Source organism: Onychostruthus taczanowskii, unplaced genomic scaffold (genome assembly GCF_017590055.1).
Source record: "Onychostruthus taczanowskii isolate IOZ18803 unplaced genomic scaffold, ASM1759005v1 scaffold45, whole genome shotgun sequence".
NCBI lineage: Eukaryota > Metazoa > Chordata > Aves > Passeriformes > Passeridae > Onychostruthus > Onychostruthus taczanowskii.
The window spans coordinates 4467853-4478761 of NW_024502014.1; positions in this window are offsets into that span (position 1 = coordinate 4467853).

A 10909-nucleotide genomic window follows, 5' to 3' on the forward strand; every position below is an offset into this window, starting at 1 on the left:
GTGGTCTCATTTATGACAGTGTAACTCAGCTGGAGCCTTTCAAAATGGTATGGATCAAGCAATAATTCTTACTAGAGTATATTTTACTATAATCAGGCAACACCCTTTTCTGTTACTATTACTGAACACGTAGCGATAGCATGAAGCTGTGGAGCTCCATTGTTTTAATGATTTTCCAGTCTGATTTAAGAGTAGTGGTAGATCCCCTACCTTGATGTTATGATGAAAGAAGAAAGATTTGATAGATACTTACTCACAAGGGAGATTAACTGACTTAAAAATTGGTCCCTGTCTGATAGGTGATAGGGTAGATCCTTCCGTGTAATCAAAACAGATAAGAGATGGCAGTGATTATTGTAACTGCTGCATGGTCTCTCATACTGCTGTACCCAAAGTCCTTCAGTAGACTCACTCTTCTGAGCACTGTTACTGCTTTGCCCTGGCTTTGTTGCTAATACTCAATGCAAGAAAACAACACTGCAGGTGTCTTTCAACGTTGACATTTACTCATCGTCGTGGAACTTCTGCAGGTCGCACCTCACTGTGTGAGTGGTCTGAGGAACTGCTGGAAAAATAGATCTTTTTGTTGTTGTTGTTGAAGGAGTCCTTAATGCATAAAAGGACAGAGCTTACAGGATTGGGCTGTCAGACAGCAGCTCATGACTTGCATTATGTTATATTGACAATGTCTTGGCAAATAAGACGCTGACAAATTGTTTTGCAATGAAAGCATAAACTATACAGAATATTGTGCAAGGCAGAAAATATAAGGAGACACCCTCCAGTCTCCAAGGACTTGCATTTTTTTATTGCTTACCATAATTTTTCTAATATCTTTGCTGATGCAGTGTCTTATTTGGGAAGCAGGATTTTTTTCCCCTTCTGCCTCATGCAAAGCACCCATCAAGACTCTGAGCCCAACACCACTTGTGTTTGTCAGGGGATGCAAAGGGAGCCCAGACTGCTGTGTAACAGAGGCCAGGAACTTTTGTAGGGGCTAACATCAGAGACTGAAAGATTCTAGATGTTCAAAGAGACAATGTCAAGGAAGATTCAGGATAGACTTTAGGTCTACAGATTGCAAGTAGATACATTTTATCAGGATGTTATGGAAAATCCATCCTGGTCTTAACAAAAACTTAAAATTAAGAATAATAAATAAAATAACATCTCCTACAAAAACCCACCATCATTAAGTTAAAAGCAAAGGCAACATGCAAATTTGATTCACTGCTGAGAATCCAGAGGGTCTCTTGCAGGCCCTTCCACTACTGGTGCTGAATTTCTCACTTTTGGGTGGGCTCAGCATGATACTGATTTATGTTTGCTTCCCTTTGGTAGGAGTGGGGATCTAACTACTTTACAGTCCTGATACTCAACAATGTTCTGTCAATCTTGTATTTATGAAAATTTCAGACAAAGTGATGTTTAAAAAATATGCTTAGATTAAAACCACTAATTATTAGAATGGCTGAGTTTCAGAGTTCAGCCACTCTGGAAAGATGTTTTTAAAGAGACTAGGTATGTGGTACCAGTTTACTGTGCAGAGAAAGATGAATTTTTTTGATTTCTGTCTTTCAAAAACAAGCAGAAAATGGGGAAAATGTGTTTTCTTTAGCTTGTTAAAATCTGTAATTAATTAAGCTTTCCACTAAGATAACATATGAAAAACAGCGATTCCAGTGAAAAAGTAAATCTAGAAAGGCCTCAATTAGTGAAAAGGGAGACAAAGATGAAAGTTGCCTATAAATAAATGTTAAAATAGAAATCACAGTAACATAACACTATCTTTTCTGTCATATTTTCATGCTCTAATGAAGCCCTATTACATATTTCTGTGGCCCCCCTCTTTGATGAGCTCTTCAGTATTTCCTGCTGCAATAAGCAGTCATCTGAAATACCTGTGGGACTGGTCTCTCCCAAGACACCCAGTGTGGATTGTTCCCTAACTACTGATTTCTACCATTTCAATGGCACAAAGGATTCTGTGTTTTGACAGGGAAATCCTTATAACTCTAAAAATGAATTAAGTATTCAGCCAATCATAAAATGACATCATGAAAGCAGCTCTTTCGCTGATGCGGTGACTATAGAGTTGCTTGACATTATTCTGCTAACACAGTTTGACTGGATATATGTTTTGACATCCAGACAACAGGGACACTGATGGAAACTGATAGACCCAATGTCAAAAGAAGAAAAGCTGCAGGAGGACACCCAGAAAATTAATAGGTGGATTGCAAAAAACCCCTTTCCCAAAGGGCAAAGTCAATAAAGTGAGGACTGAATAAAACCCCCCAAAAACTGAAAGAAAAGGCACAGACAAACCAATTCTTACAAAAATAGCAAAAACATGCTGAGGGGAGTTTTGGAGCTTAGTAGATGCAAGCTGAGGAATAGTTAATTTGAACCTGAATAGTTGACATTCAATATTCATATTTTGGTTCTGTCACAGCCTTCAAAAATAACTATGTTGATACTTAGAGAACTTCCTTATTAAGCATCCTTTATCTTGTTCACACTTTTTGTCTTTTCCTTAATTTCCACCATAAGTATGTTCCAGAATACTGTGAACAAAATGCCATCCACAGGAGGATTAGCATTTTTAGGCATTTTTGGAGGGACATTTCAGTTTAGAAGCCAAGACCTTTTCTTCCATCAAGAGCCAGTTCTGCTTGCACATCTATAAAGTGTATTTATATATAATATTCAAAATCTCCAATATTAAAAAAAATAATCCAGTTTTGGAGTCAGCCAGAAACATACTCCTTCACATGTTTTGCCCATTCTGAACTGAGCATTTGTATCTATCATAGATTGCTCACTTTTCCCTGTCATTGAGTGACATATGTCATAGTTAAAGGACTTGTGACAGAGCTCCAGGGACAACTGTGTTAAATAATGCAGTGCCAAAATTCCAGTATTTGCACAGTCAACAAACTCCTCCAAGTAATGGAGTATTTTGGTCTGAGAATCATTTCTTAGTAATAGAATTGTTTCTTTAGTATTTTGGATGACTTGGTTTGATTGAACCTTCTTTGTAGGGTTGTTTTGGCTTGGTTTTTTGCACAGAACAATAGGAATGGCCGTTCTGGAGCAAGACAAAGGTCCATTTTACAAATGTGTGTCCTGTATCAAACAGTGGCCATCACTGGGGGCCTACAGGAGAGTTTAAGACAACAGGAAATATATACCAAGAAATGATTCTCAGATCAAAATACTGAAAATCAATAAAAAGGAAAAAATAAGTTTTGTGAAAGTAACTTTGCTTCATTTTCTGTAGTTTTTGGCTAGAACATTTCCATTGATAGAGTTGCTAAGTGCATTCTATTTACAAATATAAACACTTGATTTTGATCAGCAAAAATGCATCAGCACACTTGAACAGTGTCAATGATGACATAATTACACTCACAATTTCCTCTCTGTAATGATTTTTAAATGTCAGCAGTCATTTTTTGTCTAATTGTAGCCTGCATGTCAGCACTTCCTCTTAAAACAGCATGTTCCTCTCTGCTGGAATTTCACACCTCTCCACTCACTCACTTCACCAGTGAAGATAATGAAGATGATAAAGGGCTCCAGGGTATTTTCACTCATGTGCTGCTTTACCATTTAATAGCAAGCAGGCAGAATGAGCAACTTTTTTTTTTTTTTTTAAGTAGAGAATTTGATCAGTTAAACTATAAATTATTTGATTTCAATGAACAAATCAAAAAGTAGTTGTCATTTTTCAGACCCCCTGCTGGTGCTTTGCTAATAACCTCTTAAAACGCTGAGGCTTGTGATAAAATCATTTTCACACATGGAGACCTGAACTTACTCACTGGAGGAGAAGGCTGACCCTGCAGTGCCAGCACTTGATCACTTCAGTGTTTAACACAGTGCAGAGCAGGTGAGCTTGCTTTTCAAAGTCAGCCTGGTTAGAGATGTCATCACTACGTCTCTTGCTATGACCTAGAAAGTGACACTTCAAGTGCTATTTTGCACAGCTCCAGGCCCCAGAGCCTGCAGCATAACAGATAGGTGCTCCTCAGAGCTCTCTTCCTCCTCCCGCAGACCACAGACCACATCACCAAGTGTATGGAAGTGGATCTCTTGTGCAGTGAACTGGAAGTTCTGCACTGGGGTTAGCAGCAAACATTTTCCACTCATCTGAACATACCCTGGAATTGGAAACAGGGGCCAAGGAGGCCTTCAATCCAATTTGCTTATAACTCATCTTCAGCTCTCTTTGATGCTTAACTGTAGGGTTTAGGAGATTAAGCTTATAATTTACTGGCCCATTTAGTATCAGAACAGGTGAAAAGCCAGAAAGAATTCACACTGTGAAATGAAATAATGGAATAAGGTTGAGATGTCTGATAAAAAAAAGAATATGATTGAGTATCTCTAATTACAAATACACACATATAATGACATATCAACTAGTTATTTGTCCAAATAGGTCCCTGAAAGCTAGAAGAATGAAAAATAAATAAATTGAATAAACACAGATGAGAGGGTGGGAGTGTGGGAGTGTGTTTTCTACAGCCCATGATAACATTGATTATGTCCCTCTGTGACATTGCCATCACATGTGGCTCCTACATACCCAAATGTCTGTGTACACACAGGTGTGTGGGGACCATGCACAGATTTGTACAACACAAGTGCAGACCTGGGTCTCTTTGTGGTTTATGCTGTATTTTGTGCCCTACACACTGAACTTTCTTTTTTGGCTAAATTGGCGCCTCAGAAATCTTCTGGAGCTCTTGGAAAGGGCAGAGCTTTTTAACAACTGCATCCTATGCACTTGTGAGATGTGTGAATGCATAGAGACAATCAGAAAAGAGATGATTCTGGACCCCACTGCAGAGGGATGTCCCCAAGGAAACAAAGCAAACCAAAGACACCAAAAGCCAAGCAATCAAGAGCAAAACAAACCAGTCTTTGAGTACTCCTAGGACTCTGTGACTGCTCAAAACAGAAGAAAACCTGCCATGTGGAACATGGTGTGTGCAGCTACCTTGCCTGTGCCTGCTCTTGAGAGTACAGGAGTCAAAATCTAAAAATACTAAAAGCTGAAAGACTATGTATGAGATTAACCTAGAACAGAGGCACTGCTCTAGTACTTTCTTTCTCCCCTACCTCTTTCTTTCCCAATTTTATACCAAAGAGAAAAGTAGACAATATTTAAATTAGTTTTAAATTGGACTTAATATCTTGTAGGCAAGTCAGCTATAGTGGAGTGTTACCACAAAGCTCCCTATGAGCAGGCTGCACTTCTGTACACTGTACCACAGAAATTCCCAACACACCCTTGCCAGGTTGCTGAGCTAAAGGTAAATTGAGAAAAGGGAAAGCAAGGTAAGAGCCATTTCTGGAGTCTTCTGCAGATCCAGATCCTTGCTGGAGGCTGTGAAAAGGTTTTTCTTAAAGCTAATAAGGTAAAATGGCTACTTTGAAGAGCAGGTTCTTCTGTTTCCATAGAAAAGCAAAAATTGACGTATACCAGTCAGTTTGCCTCTTTGGGATTACCTGCAGAAGACAATCAAACCCCACACAGAGCTGGGTTAATGCTCAATTACCCTGGCCAGGAGGTGGTTTTTTTTGTTTGGGTTTTTGTTTGTTTTTGTTTGTGGGGTTGTTTTGTTTTGTTTGTTTGCTTGGTTTTGTTTTGTTTTGGGTGTTTGTTTGTTTTCTTTTTTAGCTTTTTTTTTTTTTTTTTGAGTTTATTGCTGAGTCTCTCTTTCAGCTGGAGTTGCAACTCCAGCTTTTTAATGAACTACCAATGGCAAATAGCATATTACACCCATCCACCCCCAGCATTTGAACATGAGGAAATAAGCAAAGGGAATGGGGAAATGCAGTTTTCTGTTTCAATGGATCAAAGGTATTGGAATATTGATGTTACACATGAGAATTGAGCTTATGTTTTACATTACAGTCAAGCATTCCTGTAGCTTCAGACAAATAAATAAAGGCTGCTGAGCGAACGACACACTGTTCAGTTAGTGTCTAACAGTGGTAGGTTCAGCCTGTAGGAGCACAGAAACATTCCCCATACTACCTGAAACAGGTTTATAGCCTTGGAAAAGAACACTGTCACAGATTGTGCAGCTTAGCAGATTATTCATGACTCAGTCACTGCATACAGAGCATTGATTTCTGCTGTGTCTGAGGGTGCTTGATATCTCTTAAAGTCATGCCAAAAGTATTGCAAGTTGGACTCTCAGAAAACAAGGCACATTAAGTTAGAGACCATGTCTGAAAACTTCAGTTGATTTGCTTCACATGAACTTGAATTGAACCTCAACCTTACAAAACAAGGCATATTAAAACATAAAGACAGCTGAATGGTAACCATGACAACACTACTTCCAAAAAACCCATAGGTATAGCCAACATTTATATATATATACTGCAAGGGATAATGCATTCTTTTGTACACTTATTAATACCAGTTCATGCTGTGTGCATGGCTTTTCCTCAGCAAAACTGTAAGGTACACAGGAATTTCCAGATATTAATTTACCTTTGATGTTTTTTGCTACTCTGATAAGGCCCATGCAAAGTGAAATTAGTCAAAATGTTCCAAGTTTTAGGCTTGGGTGCAATATGGTCTTAAAATATTGTCTCAATTTTAAAAGTCTGTCTTGTGGCAAAATCTGTGCTGCAACTATGTGTGGCATTTCTCTAAGCCATAATATTAGTTATAACATTTTAATTTATTTTATTTTTAATTGTGACAAAAAGATTGACTTTTTTTCATTGCTGTATTTTAGGACGATGAATGCAATTTTTTTGAATAGATTATTATGTTAAATGAACCTTTATTCCATCTAGATGTCTGCTATTTTTCAGTCTTTGAACTAAAGGACAATTCTTTAATTTGGGCTTTTGTCAGCACTGATGTAAAGTGCTTTATGTCTCATTTTTATAATCCATTTCATCCCAAATGGGGTGCATTTTTAATCCCCTTTTCTCTAACTAAATAGAGGAATACCTTTCCATCACTTTGGAGAGGAATATGTTTAGTTTATTTTGATATATCCTGGCAAGGGACATTTTCCTAAATGAGTATTTTCTAATCTGTAATTAGTATCACAAATACTTTTGCTGCCTGCACATTCTTCCAGTGAAAGGTTGTATAGAGCAGTCACTGCATTCTGCATGTCCTGTGGGACTCTGTGAGGAACTACACACTCCCCTTTCACACAGTGAACAAAAGCTAAATTCTTGCCTTCTTTTATTTCTTTCTTTTCCTTAGGTCTGAAATGCTAAAACTATAAGTGCAGTCCTGAGGGCTGAATACTGATGCTCAGACCTTCTTGGGTGGTATCAGGGTAAGGCTTGATGCAGGTCTGTGATTCATCTGCCATCTCTTCTTTTGCAATTACATTGCTTTTCTGACCTGTTATATATTTACTTCATAGCATAGATACAGTGTTTACTACTTCTCTGGGGACATAGTGAATTGCAAACACAGTGTCCTTTCCCCCAACAAGACCACAGCATAAATAGTTCAGTTGCTATCAACCAGGAGCACTACACATATGTAATTCTTTATGTATTTTTATATGTGTATATATTTTTATAGATATATAAGATGTAGAACATTGATAATGTCCTAACTAGCCCATTAACAAGTTGGGCATGTGTCTTTGGCATCAGTCACTTCTATTACACAGCACAAAGAAGAAATAGCAAAGTGCAAAATTCTTGTGCTAGTAATGCAAGTCATTCTTAGCTCATCTGTGACAAGCTATGTTAAAGTTTTGCTAACTAGAACTTCAATCATACCTTTTAATCCACTCTGTGCTTTGGAAATGAGACCTGGCTGGCATCTGGACTGTCCTCAATAGCTGTGCCTGCAGTCTCAGAACAGTGATTTCAGTGAGGTTTATCCATCCTGCAGGGAGAAACCTTAAATATAACCCAGTGTTTAATTTGTCTTGACTTTCCCTGTTGGCTTCTCCCAGGCTAAAGCCAGAGTGTAAGCTGACACATAAGGAGTATGGATAAAATGGGTGCCAGGATTTGACTGTAAACTGCTTCCCAAATTAGCACAATGGTATAGTTACTATTAAAACAAATTGCCCAGTTGTAAAGAGACCTCCAAAAGTTGAATTTGTAAAGCTCTGATGGTCTTAAGCACAGGGATCTACTTCATGTCTTTTCAAAATACAGAGCTTGAAAATGAAAATATTAATTGCCCTTTCCACTTGCCTATTCCAGGGTTCATGTAGTTTACATTTAATTAATTCTCAGATAAAAGGTCTGGTATAACCAGTTATGAGGGACAGTTGCAGTGATGGTGGCATCCACCTCCTGTTGAGATTTTTTTTCTAAACTTTCCTTAGTGTGTGAAACCTTGTTGTCCTCTAGGGACAGCAGGAATATGTAATCCAAAACATCCCATCTCCATCTGGATGTTCCCCTTCTTTCTTCATCCAGCTGTTATTGCATGCATGCTACTGTAAAGGTACCATGAGACAGGGCACAAATGCAGCTCATTAATTGTTCTAGGAATGAGGAATGAAAGAGCAGTGACACCCTGGAGGCATTAAGGACAGAAGAATCATGGCATGAGCAATAAAACTCCATCAATCCTCTTGATGCCACCCTCCTCTGACATTTCATTCACCCTGGGCGCTGCTCTCAGGACACGAGTTCCCACCATGGCAGCAGCCCATGCCCACTCCTGGCACCATGTCCCCTGCCATCAGCTTCTGTGACCAATGCCCACTAAGGCTGCTGGGCAGGCAGAAGCCCAGCCTGGAATCAGCCATAGCCCTGCTGCATCTTTGGGTGTCACCTGCACTAAACGAAATTGCAAGCAAGGCCCTTCCATAGCTATCCATTGACATACTTTCTTCTTTACTGCAGTTGGCCCAAGAAAACTTGACATTGAGAGCAAGGTTGGCTGGGACTGATGTTGTTGTGATGCTGTAAAATCTTTAGTGAAATGGGGTTTGTAGCTGCTAATACTCCCCCTCTCTTCCCAGGCAAGACAACACCACCCCACTGCAGAACCTGTGCTGAGTTACCAGCTCAGCTGTGTAGGGCACTGCCATGCAAAGCTCTGTGCTGAGCTGTGCTGCTCACAGTGCCACACCAACCTGTCTGGGACCTACTCTAATTGGGCTTGGGCAAAAATCCCAGCTCTCTGCAGTAAGATTTAAATTCTGGTTTGTAAAGCATATGGAGAAATATTCTGTCTCACAGTCCGCTGTGAAAAATTACTGCTTCCCCTAATGATTCAGGTCTTTAGGAGACAATCTACAAACTGACTTATTTCTCCTGTAAACAGGAAAAACACATCCCTTATTGCTGCAGAGGTTCCTAAATGAGGCACAGCTGGATGGCTGCCAGTAAAGCCTTAGTATAGTAGTTGGCTGGGGAACAAGGATGCCCTGGCAACCACATGTTTGTTAGTGAGGATGCTGCATAACTTTTAACAAATGGTTGTGAGCTAAGGTTGAGGGTGGGGGTGTGGTGAGGAGGGAGGTCTGCTTCCCAGAGATTTACACAGGAGCTGCTGCAGAGAAGGTAAGCACTCTCCATGGAAAGCAGTGCTGGAACAATGGAACCGTAGATGTTTAAGGATAGAGCCTTCATTCACCTTTTGCAGGTGTACTTAACTCTTTTTTCTATCTGCTAGAAGCTACTAATACGACAAGGTGCTTCATCATCACAGGACAGATCCAAGGGAAGATTACACAGGCTCATTTTGAAAATAACAAAAATTAAAGCTTAGAGAGAGGAAGGATGAAAAAGCTGGGTTATGAACTGTGATTGGTTTGGGCTGCACTAACATGTGCTTGATCCCTGATTTACTTTTGTAGCTTCAATCTCTTCCTTTGTGTAAGTAAGTGTGCATCAGTACACTACTAGTTAAGGAATAGTTATAATTTTGATGTAGGTACTGATGGTTTTTCTTGCTTTCCTAAAAAGCTAGGTCAGGTTCCTCCTTGTATACTGAGAAAGAAAGGTAAGTTCTTTTCAGAAAATTGCTACACATCATTTGTTGATCTCAGCTTGGGACAAAGGTCTCCAGGCTAAAGGTTTTCATGCTTTCATAAATCTAAACTTCTGAGGAAGACTTAGTGCACAGACTATCTCTTAAAGAAGTCTGCAGAGTACCATAGCAGTTGCAGCTATTAACTCAGGACTTGCAAGCATGTTCATTAATTATGTCTACTGTTGACAGCCCAAAACCTGCAGCAGCTCTTTGGGAGGGCAGCTGAGTTCCAGTGACCTTGCACAAGTGTTCAGCAGGTGGTTCCTCCTCCAAACCTTTGCACAACAGGAATGGTCACTGCTAAGGAACAGATGTGTTTAACATCACAGAAAGCTCCAGTTCATTGAGCTGGGGAACAAACTCAGGGGCATATCTCATGTATTTCACAAAGATGGTGTAAATCTTATTATTTGATAGTATTAGTGAATATTTACAAAGTATTTTAAATTCCCAGAGAAATCATTATGAAGTTGTTGTAGACATTATTATTCCCATTACTGTCAGGAACAATATTGTGTTTTATAATCTACACACATGCTAATATTGTTTTGTTTCTTAAGAGTACTTATGTGCTTTTTAAAATGTCCTGTATTGCTCTCTGTGTCCTCTGATCCACGGTAACTTCATAATGATATGAAACATTGACATTTGGGGATTGGTTTTTACTGTCTTTTTTCATACAGACTTCCGTGGAGGATTTGCTAATGGTATATGTGTGTGTTTAAATTAAACCCTTTAATGCTAGGGGAGGAGATCAGTTTGACACGGAATTCAGCAGCTGTTGTTTCTTTAAAGAGAAAAGGCCTGCTGGATTTAAGTGTGTTTGAGTATATCTGGTTGACTGAACAGTTTCCTCAAGGAAGTATTCATTCAGTCAATGTCCTGAAGGGTTAAGAAAACAGA